Source organism: Lissotriton helveticus, chromosome 6 (assembly GCF_964261635.1).
Source record: "Lissotriton helveticus chromosome 6, aLisHel1.1, whole genome shotgun sequence".
NCBI classification, from domain to species: domain Eukaryota; kingdom Metazoa; phylum Chordata; class Amphibia; order Caudata; family Salamandridae; genus Lissotriton; species Lissotriton helveticus.
In genome coordinates, this window is record NC_136067.1 from 707,069,537 (window position 1) to 707,083,112 (window position 13,576).

The 13,576-nt window shown below is 47.8% G+C and overlaps 1 protein-coding gene across 2 annotated transcripts in view; it reads left to right on the forward strand.

The window, feature by feature from the left end:
- ZNF292 (zinc finger protein 292) overlaps positions 1-13,576 on the forward strand; it is a 670,886-nt gene that overhangs the window by 427,420 nt on the left and 229,890 nt on the right. The window lies entirely within an intron of this gene.

The following is a 13,576-nucleotide window of genomic DNA, read 5'->3' on the forward strand; positions in this document are numbered from 1 at the left end:
GGTCACGGAAGGGGCTTCCAACAGCTCCAACCCTAGCTCGGCTACCGAGCCGCGCAAGCTTTCCATCCTGTGTGTGGACAATTGTACAGTTCTTACCGGACTCGTGGGTTGGGGAGCTAGCAGTCAGTTTCAGGCAGTCCCTTTCCCTAATCTTGACCTTTTGGATCATGGATGTACAGTTGGTGGCAGGATCTGCCATCACCTTCACCACTGACAATTCATAACATTGGACAGGTGGGTTCTGCAGATCGTCCAACGGTGCTACTTCTTCTCCTTAGAGACTACCCTTCCTCCAGGCTTCCATCTTATGACCGGCTAACTGAGAACCATTTGTCCCTTCTTTATGAGGAAGTCATGGCTCTCTTGGCCACAGGTGTTCCAGTGCCAGAAGAAGGCTGTGGTTGCTATTCCTGCTACTTTCTGGTCCCAAAAAGGACAAGGGTCTTAGTCTTATCCGAAATCTCTGAATCCTCAGTTACTTCCTCAAAAAGGAGTAGTTCACGATGCTCACATTGGCTTAGGTCTTGTCTGCCCCGGACTCACGAGACTGGATGGTAGCGGTCAGTGGCTGCTGGTTAAGTTTGAGAGTGGCGGGGCTGGGCTACAGGCACGGGGACGGCGTTGGAGTTCACTGTAAGGGGACACAGCATTTTTTGGGAGGCCAGTGTTGATTTTCAGTGCAAATCTTTTTTTTTTTAATTTTTTATTTTTTAACTCTTTTTATTGTAATGAAAACATAGAAAAACAAACAAGACAATAAGACATAATACAATAATCGGGCATGTGCTCAAGGAGGACGGGAGGTGCATAGTAATACTATACACTAGTTGTTTTACACAGATGAGGGGTGCCGGGGGGCAGGGAACACAAAGCCAAAAACAAATAGCGCTACTCAACACCAGGAATGTCGGGTCAGGGGGACTGGGGAGGATTTGATATCTCCGTGAGAGGGGGCGTACATATGTCTCCCCGGTACGAGTTCCATTGGCTCCAAATTTTCCCCCATTTTCTGGGTCTGCCTCGTGCTACAAATACAGTCTTCTCTCTAAACATGCACCAGTCCATGTTCTCCTTCCAGGCTGCTACCGTGGGGGCCTCTGGGAACCCCACAACTGTGCAATGTCTCTCTTAGCAATCATATTACCAAGGGTCGCCCATCGTATCTGTGACACATCATAGTCATTCGGCTCCCATACATTCAGCAAACATCGTCGGGCCTCTGGCAACATCGCAACACCCGTTACCTCACTCATCACCTCATGTATGCGATTCCAGAAAAGCACCATCTCAGGACATTCCCAAATTATATGGAGAAAGGTACCAAGCAGACCACAACCGCGCTTACATAAGCCATCCGTCGAATAACCCATACGAATCAAGCGGGGGCCGGTAACATAAATCCGATGTAGGATCTTAAGCTGGACCGGGCGGAGACGGGCTGGGATTGCGACCTCCTTGGGTGAGGATATCGCAGATTGCCAGTCCTCGTCGTCTAATTCTATACCATCTGCAATCCAGATCGCCCTGAGGTGCTCGAGCGATCATTGATCATTTTCTTGTAGATCAGGGAAATAGTGCTATCCAGCACATAACCATCTAATATACCTTCTTCGAGGGGGGAGGATTCAGGAATGTCGCTACCCACGGGAAAGACCGAACTCAACGCGTGGTGGACTTGGGCATAGCGGAAGAATTCCCTATCACTTAGTTTATATTCCGTCTGCAGTTCTGCGAAAGTCTTTATCCTGCCCTTAACCCAAAGTTCACCCACTTTACTGATACCAATCATATCCCATTTCTCGAATCCTTTTGTTTTCCACAGGCAACCCAATCTCGCAAATGTGTAAAATGGAGCCGCACGGGTCAGTCGACCTCTCCAGCCCATGGCCGCAGTCGCACAATGCCACACTCGTACGGCTATCTCAGTGGGTCCCGTAAGCTGTGAGTGAGAAGATCCAGAATAGAGCGCCATGTTATAATCGCCCCCCGATAATAGCCATCTATCCATTTCAAACGCTGGATTCAATGCCGGGCCATACATCCCATGGTTAATTGCCGCAAGCTGGGAAGCCCAATAATATCGCCTGATATCCGGAAGTGCGATACCGCCGTCATACCAAGGAAGTGTTAACTTTGGAAGAGCGATACGAGAACGCCAGTCCCATATCAATTGCCTCTGTAAAGTCTCCACCTCTCAGAAGTATCTCGCCTGAATTACGTCAAATGTATTCTGGAGTGCGTATAAAAACCGCGGTAAGGACACCATTTTAAAAAGAGCTGCTTGCCCTAGCGGAGATAACGGCAATTTACGCCAACTCACCACGTCTGATCGTAAACGTTGAAGCGGAGGAAGTAGATTACGCTCGTAGCGAACCGCAGGGTCCAATGAGATAAAGACTCCCAGGTATTTAAAACCCGTCTGTGTCACCTGGATAGGACATCCACGCGGCAGGAGGGGGACGCCACCGGCGAGCACGTATATGTGAGACTTAGTCCAGTTAATGACGAGGCCGGAGTTTTTCCGGAATGAGTTAAGCACATCAAATAATACATTCAACGATTTTTGAGGCAGCGTGAGGTACAACAAAATATCGTCCGCATAGAGCGATATGCGGTCCTCAAAGTCCGAAGTCCAGTATATGCCCCTCATCGAGGGCTCCCATCGTATCCAGGCAGCAAGAGGTTCCAAGGCAAGGGCAAAGAGAAGTGGAGACAGAGGGCAACCCTGCCGCGTACCTCTCCCAAGAACAAAGGGCCCGGAGACTCGGCCATTTACCACAACCTGTGCCAATGGTGTCTCATACAGAAGTTTTACCCAACTAATGAATCCAGAGCTAAAACCAAATTTTGCAAGAGCAGCCCAGAGATACGGCCATTCGATTGTATCAAAGGCCATCGTGGCATCCAGGGACGCCAAGATGGCCGGTTCACGCAGCGACGTCGCCCTCGCGAGAACACCATGCAAGCGCCGCAAATTCAATGCTGTGTTGCGATTCGGAATGAAACCGGATTGATCTGGATGGATTAAGTCACTGACTACTTTTATCAGGCGGTTTGCGAGTAGCTTAGCAAGAATCTTAGGATCAGCATTAGGGAGCTAGATGGGCCTGTTGGACGCACAGCGGTCCCGTGGCTTCCCCTCCTTATGTTTCACCACAATGGTCGCAAGACGCTGATCACGAGTAAGGGAGCCAGTTTCTCGCGATGCTAAGAACATATCACGGTGATACGGCGCTAGCGTGTCAGGGCGCAACTTATAAAGTTCGATGGGAAGACTATTAGGGCCCATAGCTTTCCCAGAGCAAATAGAGCGTATAGCGAGAGCCACCTCGTCAACCGTGGGCGCAGCATCTTACAAGTCCCTGTCTGACTCCGACAAACAAGGCAACACAATATCCCGTAGTAACAAATGAGAATCTTCCTCGGGCCTATTAGATACTGGGGAATACACATCTCGAAAATATTCAGCAAAGCATTCAACAATGTCAACCGGGTCAGTCGCTCGCGTGCCATCAGGTCTCTCAATCACTGGAATCACACAACTTGCCCTCTCCTTTCTATCTAGCCAAGCAATCATTTTCCCAGCCTTATCGCCCACATCATACAGTCGTCCCTGCTGCTCTCTACCCATCGTTTTAGCTGCATCGGTAACTAAAGTCTTATACTCAAGTTGCTTGAGACTAAGAACATGAAGCGCATCTCGAGTAACATTCCGCTCCAAAGCACTTTCCAACTCAGTAATTTCAGTCTCAAGACGGACTACTGCCTCATTCCTGCTTTTCTTAGCACACCCAATTAACGACAGTGCCTGTCCCCGGATAACCGTCTTAAACGCTTCCCACAGTGAGACAGGAGAGGACACAGACCCCACATTCTCAGCAAAGTACAGATCCAAAGACTTAATCAGTTCAGTACGGGTTTTGGGGTTGTGGAGGTACCATGGGTCAATCGGGGCCACCCTTCCCTCAGCACCCACATTCATATTTATCTGAAACCACAGAGGGGAGTGGTCCGATATGCCTCTAGCCAGATGTCTGATCTCCCCAATTGATGAGGACTGGGCAGCCGGTATCAGAACATAGTCCAATCTAGAAAGACTACCTTGTGCACCCGAGTGGAAAGTGTACTGTGTCTGTCCTGGATGCATCAGTCTCCAACAGTCCACGAGTCCCAGTGCTTCCAAAAACTCACCCAACCAAGAATGTGCTCTCGTAAGGTCCCTGGGGGGGTAGCTATCATCCCTCCCGGAGACAACTGAATTGAAGTCACCTCCCAGTATCAGGATACCATTCGGGAGCCCCAAAACTACTCGTCCCAAATCTGCAAAAGTAGTGGTCTGTAAGCCAGGTGGGACGTACACCGAAAGCAACAAAATAGTTTTTGTCTCCCACCTACCTGTGAGTGCAACATAACGCCCCCTAGCATCCAGAACTATGTAATCGATTTCCAGGGGAAGAGAGTTCCTGACCAAGATACCCACCCCTCTAGAACTAGAGGTGAACCCAGAATGTGCAGCGAGACGATATCCCCGCCTGTTCATAGCGTAGCAAGCGTTTCCAATCAAGTGAGACTCTTGTAGTAAAACTACATCGGGGGAGAGGCGTCGCAATATTTGCAAGACCACCCCCTTCTTTATCCGGTCTCCCAACCCATTTACATTCCAGCATAACAGCCTCAGCCCCCTACCCCCCATCCAGACCGTCGATGATCTCCCACCTCATGACGAACACCACTCCCAAGTCCAAAGTTGAAACAGTCCATTGCCTTGAAAAAGAAAGAAAATGGAACACTCCCAACATATATTTTCCCCCCCGACAATACTCCAGTACAACTCCCCCCCACCCTGCACCCCTGCGTAGACTCAAAAGCCACCCCAACTTGCAGTGTGCCTGTCGCCCTAGCAAAAACTAATCTACACAAAGAAACCCAGAGGAGGAAAGGGTCCCTCTCTCCCCCGCCACCTCTGGGTGTGTACCTCAAGGGATACGATCACAAAAGTAAGCAAGCCACAGTTGTCTATTGTATTCATTGTCCGGGACTCGGGCTCCATCGCTCATTCTTGTTCCAAAAGTCCCCCTTCAGCTCCACCTGAATGATCCGTACGATCGCGCCGGGTAGGCAACGTATCCAGCCAGACACTCACCCCCTCGGGGCGATCAAAAAAGTGTCCGGTCTTCATATTCCACACGCAAACGGGCCGGGAAAAGCATCGCATACTTCAAGTCCATATCTCGAAGGCGCCTCTTCACCCCCTGGAATCCCATCCTTTGCTTCTGGACGGATTGGGAAAAGTCTGGGTAGAAGTTCACCGTGGTATTTTCAAACTGCGTAGGGCCGCTCATCCGCGAAGCCTGCAAAATGGCGTCTCTGTCCCTGAAATTAAAAATCCTGGCGATGATCGGCCGCGGGGGGAACCCCGGCTTCGCCTTTCCTCCCGGCACTCTGTGTGCACGTTCCACCGTGAAGAATTTACTCAGTCCCTTGGGGGTGAGGTGATTGAGAATGAGGTCTTCGACAAGGAGATCAGTGGCCAGTGATCCAGAGTTTTCCGGGACCCCAATAATACGCAAGTTATTGCGCCTTGCACGGCCCTCAAAATCCTCCAGTCGACGAGCAAAGAAATCATTGGCGGATCTCAAATTGCGAACTTCTGTCTGCAAGTCGGACATATCCATCGTGAGGCGGGAGGTCTTCAGATCTAGAGATTTGACCTTTTCATTAGTCTTCGCCAAATCTGTTCTGATGAGATTAACGTCGATGGTCACTGTGTCAAGCTTTAGGGCCAGGGCCTCGTACTGCTGGCCGATGGATGTCTTAATGCTAGCAATGGCGCCCGTAACGTCTTGCAGTGTTAAATCCGCCGACACAGTAGGATCATCAGTCGCCTCCTCCCGGACTCTGGGTGTGCCACCGGGGGACACTTTAGGATGGGTGTAACGATCCATAACATTTGTTTGAGTTGCACCTCCCCGGAAGGTGGTCTTGACTTTCCGTTTGTCACCCTCGGGCTTGCCTGTCATGGTGGGCTGCGTGCCCCGGAGGGACGCCTGAGATCTGGTCCAAAAGGCTCCTCAAAGTTTACCCACGGGGTCACCAAAGGCAAATTCAAGCCAGTTTATTTCCGCAGCCAAGCACTCGTTGTTTCCAGGCCTATGCGAAAGTCACGGGATCCAGTTGCACCCAGTAAAATCGAAACTGAAAGCCAACTCCGGGCTGTGGCCTGGATCCCTTTAGCCGGTGTTGTTGAATTACTGCCTGGGTACAGCAGCAACTCAAGGCCCGGGTGTCCCCACGGGGTAGGCCGCAGAAGTTCAGGATGTCATAGCTTAGGAACCCGAAGTCCAAATCAATTTCTGAAAGCAGCTATTATATCAGCTGGGCCGCGTCATCAATAACCCATCTTCGTAGTCAGGATATAATTCAGGATAGATGCGGGAGGCGGCGAGGGTCTCGGGAGCCCTGTGCTCACGCTGCCATCTCGGATGCGCGCGAAGCTCCTCCAGTGCAAATCTTTTTTAACAAACAAGCGTCTCCACCTTGGGCACCAGAGTGTAGACTATTTCCAAACATGTTTTCAATGTGGACCATCCTAAGGCACCAGGAGGTGGAGACCACCAAGTGAGGGATTCTCCCTGGGAAGCATGGGGAATGGGCACCTCACACCGACTTCACATAGTACATTGTTACTAAAGTTAGCTACTGTAGTAGGCCATCCTGAGAGGTCACAGAAGCTTCTGTTTACCCAACACACTTCCAGGAGAGGCCTTCTTTTATTTAATGCAATGTTATTGGGGTATCTCTTGGAATAAAACGAGACGCCCGTTTCTCGCAAGCCAATACTGGATGGAATGCATAACTCTCAGATCCAATCTTGCATGTTAAGACACCTGATTGGCATCTGACTCATTCTGAAAGAGTAGCAGGACTGCTCCTGCCATACATACCCTTAGTGTAATGGAAAGAGGAAGGATTATTGCTGAGAGTGACAAACAGTGAACCCTTGGGATGATGATCCGGGAGGAAGAAGGAGGAAAGCGTAAACATTTGGGGGGTTCCTTTGAAATCGCTTTTGCACCTGTGCAAAATAAAAGGCTGTATGGAGTGACATTGAAAAGATGTTCTTCACTAGTACTGCACCACCAGACCCACCTTGTAATGCTAATGCAGAGTGAAAAACAAATAAGTTATGTACAATCCATACATTATTCTTTGGGTATAAATGTAAAAGATAGACAATTTAAATCAATAAAACCCTAAAAAACAGAGCCATGGGAGGAAATTGTGTAGGAATCACTGCTTCTAGAGGCTTTGCTGCTCCTCTCAGTACATATATCACTTTAAAAGGATGGTTTGGGTGTAGGAGCAATGAAGTAAGAAACTGCTTCAAGAACATTTAAAATGCAAAAACAGAATTAAATGGGACAGCAACAGTTCTGCAGACTGCTGTAGACACAACTTTGGAGTGTACAAAAGCACACAGCCCTGGAGCTGGCTTAGCAGCTATACAGGAGCATACACATCTTTTCTGCTGCACACCCACTTGAGCTGTTGCCACAGCCCTTAAAATGGTTCCAATGTCCAACGGAATATGCAGCTCGGGCAGCACTTCTCTGGGAGAGCAGTGGAAATGGTCACAAGTGACTGAGAAATGCGCAGCCTAATCTTGCAAGTGCACAGATCCGGAAGATAAAGCTCTGCCCGCATTCCATTAAGTTGGCCAGGTACACACCGTTGTGTGGGACCCTCATAGTCTTTAATGTACACCAAGTACCGGAACTTCAGGAACTTTGATATCTTTAGAAAAGGAAACATGGATACATTTCATTCACTGAAGCAGTAATATCAAGCAAAAGTTTACAAACTGAGTTAGACTGTCATCTCAAGTTAGTAGAACAAACTGGTACCATTTCCCGTTTGGCACCTAGACTCTTGCTTTAGAATAATGCTTTCGAAAATGAAAAGGACCGACTCAGGGTGGTAAAGAACAAGAAAGAAAGGACAAAAATTTATAATTTGCACAGCTGCAACCATATCAGTTTTCTGAAAAAGTTCACTTGCATGAAACCCACTGTGAATAAATCAGTCTTCACTCAAGTAATAACTGCCTATTCTTGACCCAAGAGTGGTTAGTGTAAATAATGCTATGCTAAAAGAGTTGGTCTCGCAGTCCCTTAAGTGATTGGTCTAAATTTTTTGTATTTATGAAACTTCACTGCTTTGTTTACCCTTTTTTTAAAGCAACAATATATACTATTTTCAAAAGTAAAAAGCCTCTTTCAGTTGTGTCAATCAAGTAGAATAAGCAGGCAAAAGCTGACCAAAAATAGATATACATCCCAAATTTGGTAATTGACCCAGCTTACCACCCACGAAGCCCATTTACACAAACATGGCCTATGAAGTACTGTGAGTGTGTAGAAGGCAACCCATCAAACAATGGAGTAATCTTGAGTTCAGTTTCTTGGTCCTACACACATGCTACGACTGTCCGTGCCAGGACTTCACCATGATCTGAACTCTCACGTCTTCAAACAATAGCCCAAGCTTGGGGTTCAGCTTGATTGACGTTCTTGCAGATATTCCAGTGCATAATTGGCAGATCATTTTTAAGCCATCATACACACTTCAATTGACCTTCAACAAGTTCAGAAAAGTGCCACAAAAAATGTAACTGCAAGAATGCTGTAAAAGTTAGCAATTAGTGTTAATCTAATCGACTTCTGCAGACTGGCACATGCGATCACAGCTGCTGATTTATAGCCAGTGATAGCTTCATGCCTGAACCCCACCTTCAAAGAGGTTTACACTTCAGAGCCATGCTCATTTTGTTTCATAGAGCTGAAAAGAAATACTTTGTGAAGCACTCCAAGTTACTCGCTGCTGAGGCCGGACTCTACTTTAACAGTACAGTCACTGACAGAGCAGCATGCTCTGTTCCGGTGACGGTGATTCTGTGTGGCTTTGCAAATGCATCCAGAAGTGAATTCAGTGTGCTGGTGCCTAGAGTCAATCAGTGCCAATACTTCAGTTTTTCTGAGCCCGCTTTTTTTCACTTACCTACCTTCACTTGGTGCCTGGTCCACTCACAGGTTTGGGGATGCACTGTCTGCAGGGAACCGTTGGGAGTGTCAAGGGATCAGGGAAGCATAAAGTTGATGCCGAAATGTACCTGCTGTGCAAACCACCTTGAATGCTGCTCCGCAGCTACTGGCTGTCACTTCCAGTCAAACACAGAGGCTGGAGCTGCAAATGGTGTCCACTCGGTCCTGCAAATAACAGGAGCGTGGTAAGCAGACAGTTCTATTCTGCGCAGTGGGTATTCAAAAATCATGATGACAAACTGCGCAGACTCATTTTCTCAGCTTCTCCGTTGCCTGCAGCCTCTTTCCCAACAAGTCACAGTGTGGGACCCACCTCCTTGTGACGAGTTGGGAAACGGTGGGGTGCCATCCTCTCCGGTCCCTGACTGACGTTAAGCCCCGGGCGCTACAAGGCTTCAGCCTGAAGTGCCCGGGGATAACTTTACCTGCACGTCATCAGGGGGTGGAGACTGGTCCTCAAGGCTATGGTATTTGCCGAGCTGATGACATCACAGACCTCAGGGCTGTGAGCTTGTCCACTCGGCAAATACTGTAGACTCAGGACCTGTCCACAGGCAGCATAGGGAATGCAAGAGTTTGGAATGGCTCGAAGTGTGTGACATGAGACTTGTCAGTCATTTCTGCAACAGCCACTGCTCCAATCTAGACGTGTGTGTGTGTGCGTGCATGTTTTTCTTTTTTTAAACAGATAAAAACAGTTTTTCACTTTTTCATTTGCTGATCCTGGGGGCGGAGCCCTGACGCCCTCACTCAGAAACAGCCACTGGTAGCGGTTGACTTTCAGGATTCCTATTTTCATATCCTGTCTATCGGCGCTATCTGTGGTTTACGGTAGGCTATGAATGTTTTCACCCGTTGTGCTTCCTTTTTGTCTTACCAGCGCCCCTCTGGTGTTCACCAAAGCTCTACTGTGCAGGCTAGGGGTGCCAGTCGTCCCCCTTCTTGATGACTGGCAGCTGAAGGCAGGCTCGCCCCAGGCAGTAGTCTCCCACCTCCTGGCTATGGAGAACCTCCTGCTATCAACTGTCAACATGTCAAAGTCACACCCGACTCCCTTTCAGACGCTCCCTTTCAAAGAAGCTGTTCTGGACACAATGCAGTTTCAGGCTTATCCTCCAGAGCAGCGAGTCCAGGATATTAAGGCTATGATACTGATGTTTCGGCCTCTATCCTGGGTTTCAGTGAGATTGACTCCTGCATTGTGCTGGTGACGCATGCCAGATGGCACCGGCTGGACCTTATTTATTTGTATGTATTTATTTAAAGAGTTTTATGTAGCGCTGGCTAGACCCGAAGGTATCGGAGCGCTTTACATGAGAATCAACAATGTAACAGAAAAAGATCAACAATTAAACAAGACATCAAAAAATAGGCAATACATTAGGAGAGGAGAGAAAGGAGAGAGAAAAGTAGTGGAGGGGGCAGGGGGGTGAGAAAGGGAAGATAAGGGAAGAGACAACAAGGAGAGACGAAAGGAAGTCTGTCAAAAAACCGACTGAGTAGGTGACGACCTAGGAGGGAATCCACGGCCCATCTCCTCTATAGCTAAACCAGGTAGCTCCATCGGGCATCAAACAAAATAGTTCAGTCTCAATACATTGAGAGAGGAGAGACATAAATAGAGGGAGGATGCGGGCAGAGACGACAGGAGAGACGAAAGGAAGTCTGTCTAAAGACCGACTGGGTAGGTGACGTCCAAGGAGGGAATCCCCAACCTGTCTCCCCTATAGCTAAACCAGGTAGCTCCATCGGGCATCAGACAAAATAGCTAGATCTCAATTGACAAGGGAAAGTTCACAGATAAACAGGGTGGGGTCTAAGGGCCAGGACAGGTGAGGGCAAAGGTCAGTAGCAGGAAAGTGGAGAAGAGAAGAGTAGAGTGGGGAGGGGTAGGGGGTAGGGGAAGGAGGGAGATAAGGTCAGGAGAGACACAGGAGGGTTTGTGGCAGCCGTCATTTTAGGCAGGTACAGGCAGTATATACGAAAACACATTTAAGGAGTATGGAGGAAGGATAATATGAAGGATAGGGGGAAGGAGGGAGATAATGGCAGGAGAGACGAGGAAGATCTGCCCAATGTCTGGCTGGGTAGGTGAACGGCCGAGGAGGGAATCCACAGCCCATCTCCCCTATAGCTATCGGGGCTAGCTCCACCGGGCATCGGTCAGGTAGCAAGGTCTCAGCAGTCGAGGGACAGATTACAGGGTAAATGTCATGAAGGGTGTGCAGGATCTAGGGTGGATGAGGGCTAAGATCAAGGTCTGGTCGATGACCAAATGTTTGATAGTCCAGGAGTAGAAGTACATCATAGGCGCAGAAGGGAAATCTCTCCAACATGGTCCAGATATAGGAGGGACCTGCAAAAGGCTTGCAGTGGTGGCTCACGAACCACAACTGGGTCAGAGGCAGACACCCCTCCCTTCCCCAAACAGATCTCGCTGTAGTGACAGATGTGTCCAGGGTGGCTCACGCTTGGAGACTTTTGATCCTGAGTGTAGCTGGGGCCCTCCTTTACGTCTTTCGCCCATACCACTCCTGACCAGAGTTCTCAAGAAGATCATGAACGACGTGCCCAAGGCATCCTTGTGGCTCCTGACTGGGCACAGAGATTCTTGTATCTCAAGCTTCTGAACGGGAGTGTCGATCCTGCGATCAGGCTGCCCCTTTGGGAGGATCTTGTGTTGCTGCAGCAGGGGAGGGTCCTCCACCCAAACCTGTCAACTCTCAATCTTCTTGCGTGGAGCTTGAGAGGCAGTAGTTGATAGCTTTCGACCTTCCTCCTGAAGTCTGCAATGTTATACTGGCAGCAAGGTGTCCCTCCATCAAGATGGTACACGTCTGCCGTTGTAAGTGATTTGGATCATATTGTACAGAAAAATACATTTACCCACTTTCAGTTTATCTGGGCAAACTGGTGCTTCGCACTAGGGCCTGTTTCCTCCTGAAAGTGGTGACATTTCATGCGGGCCAATCTATCAACTTGCCCACTTTCTATGGTCTTCTCCATCCCCCTAAAGAAGAGGAGCAACTCGACCGTCTAGGTCCAAAAATAGCATTGTCATTCTAACTTGACAGCACATGAGAGTTCCGGGTGGTCGACCAACTTTGTGGGATATGCTGGTGCGAAGAAAGGTCGGGTGGTGCAGAAACAGATGCTTTCTTGATGGGTCGTTCTCTACATCAAGATCTGCTACGCAGGGGCAAAGAAGCAGCTTCCTTAAGTCTTCCGGGCTTATTCCACCTGTGCTAAAGCTGCGACCACTGCGTTAGGCAGCAACGTTGGCTTCCCTGCACTATTTTACCAAGCATCACTGTGTGGACAGTCCAGTACACAGGGACAAGTATTTCACCCATTTGGTCCTGCAGGACCTTCTAGTTTAAATGTTTCCGCACACCCACCTTCATGGATGGTATTGCTTGGGTATCTATTCAAAGGTAAGGAATCTGCAGCTAGAAGTCATGAAAACAAACTGAATTCAACGTGCCGGGGTGGCACCTAAATAGGTGACGTGGAAGTCTCTTCCGGCATGGACGATACAGACGCTTTGAGACTATTAACACCACCTATCGGTGCACAAGAGTACTGGTCACAAAAAATCTTCCAGATCCAGTCTGACACCTGGGGAAATTCAGAGGTACGAAATCTGTGGCTCGATATTGGCTCTATCAGATAAGTTGTTTCCAAAGGTAAGTAACTTGTTATTTTATTCCATTTAAATATGCTTTTTACAAAAATAACTGTCTCATGAGATGCTCCGGGATTCTGCCCTGTGGCAAAACAAGTCCTCTGTTTGACTAATATTGAAAAACTCTGCTGTGGAAGCTCAGTATTTTAAGTAAGTAATATTTCTTTCTCCAGTGGCAACATCTTTTATAGATTCTTGTGACTCCTCCTCTCTTCTTGGATGATTAATAATAGTTTTATAAGTGCACATGTTAGAGTATTCAAAAAGCATTTACATTTGTAAAAGCAGTAGAAATGCTGACTGTTTTACAGATAACTTATTTTTCTCGATGTCTTGCTGATTTATAAATTCCCTCAATGTGTCGTACTTTTGTGGATTGGTAATTTTCATGTATTTGTTAGGGATTGTAAACGGAGCCTGTGATTAATGCACTACATTTTAGAGGTCAGCAGGTTGCCTCATTCCTAAAATCAAAATTCCTTTGATGTTGGCAGTCTTTATGAATAGACTTATTTATTTTAATTTGCATGATACTGTGGTGTGGAACTGTTTTAACCGTGAATCTGAAGAGTATGGTAAATACTGAAGAATTACAAGGAAATATATTTTTCATGGTGCTTCTTAGCACTGGTGTCATTTAATAACCTCTACATTACCTTGGCATTGATTGGAGGCTTATACGTGAAGTTTTCAACACATTTGTAGTTTATTCTGATACTGTTTCATTATGCATCTCACTAACATAACATTCTGATATGGCATCCTCCCAACAAAAATGCATTATGTTTAG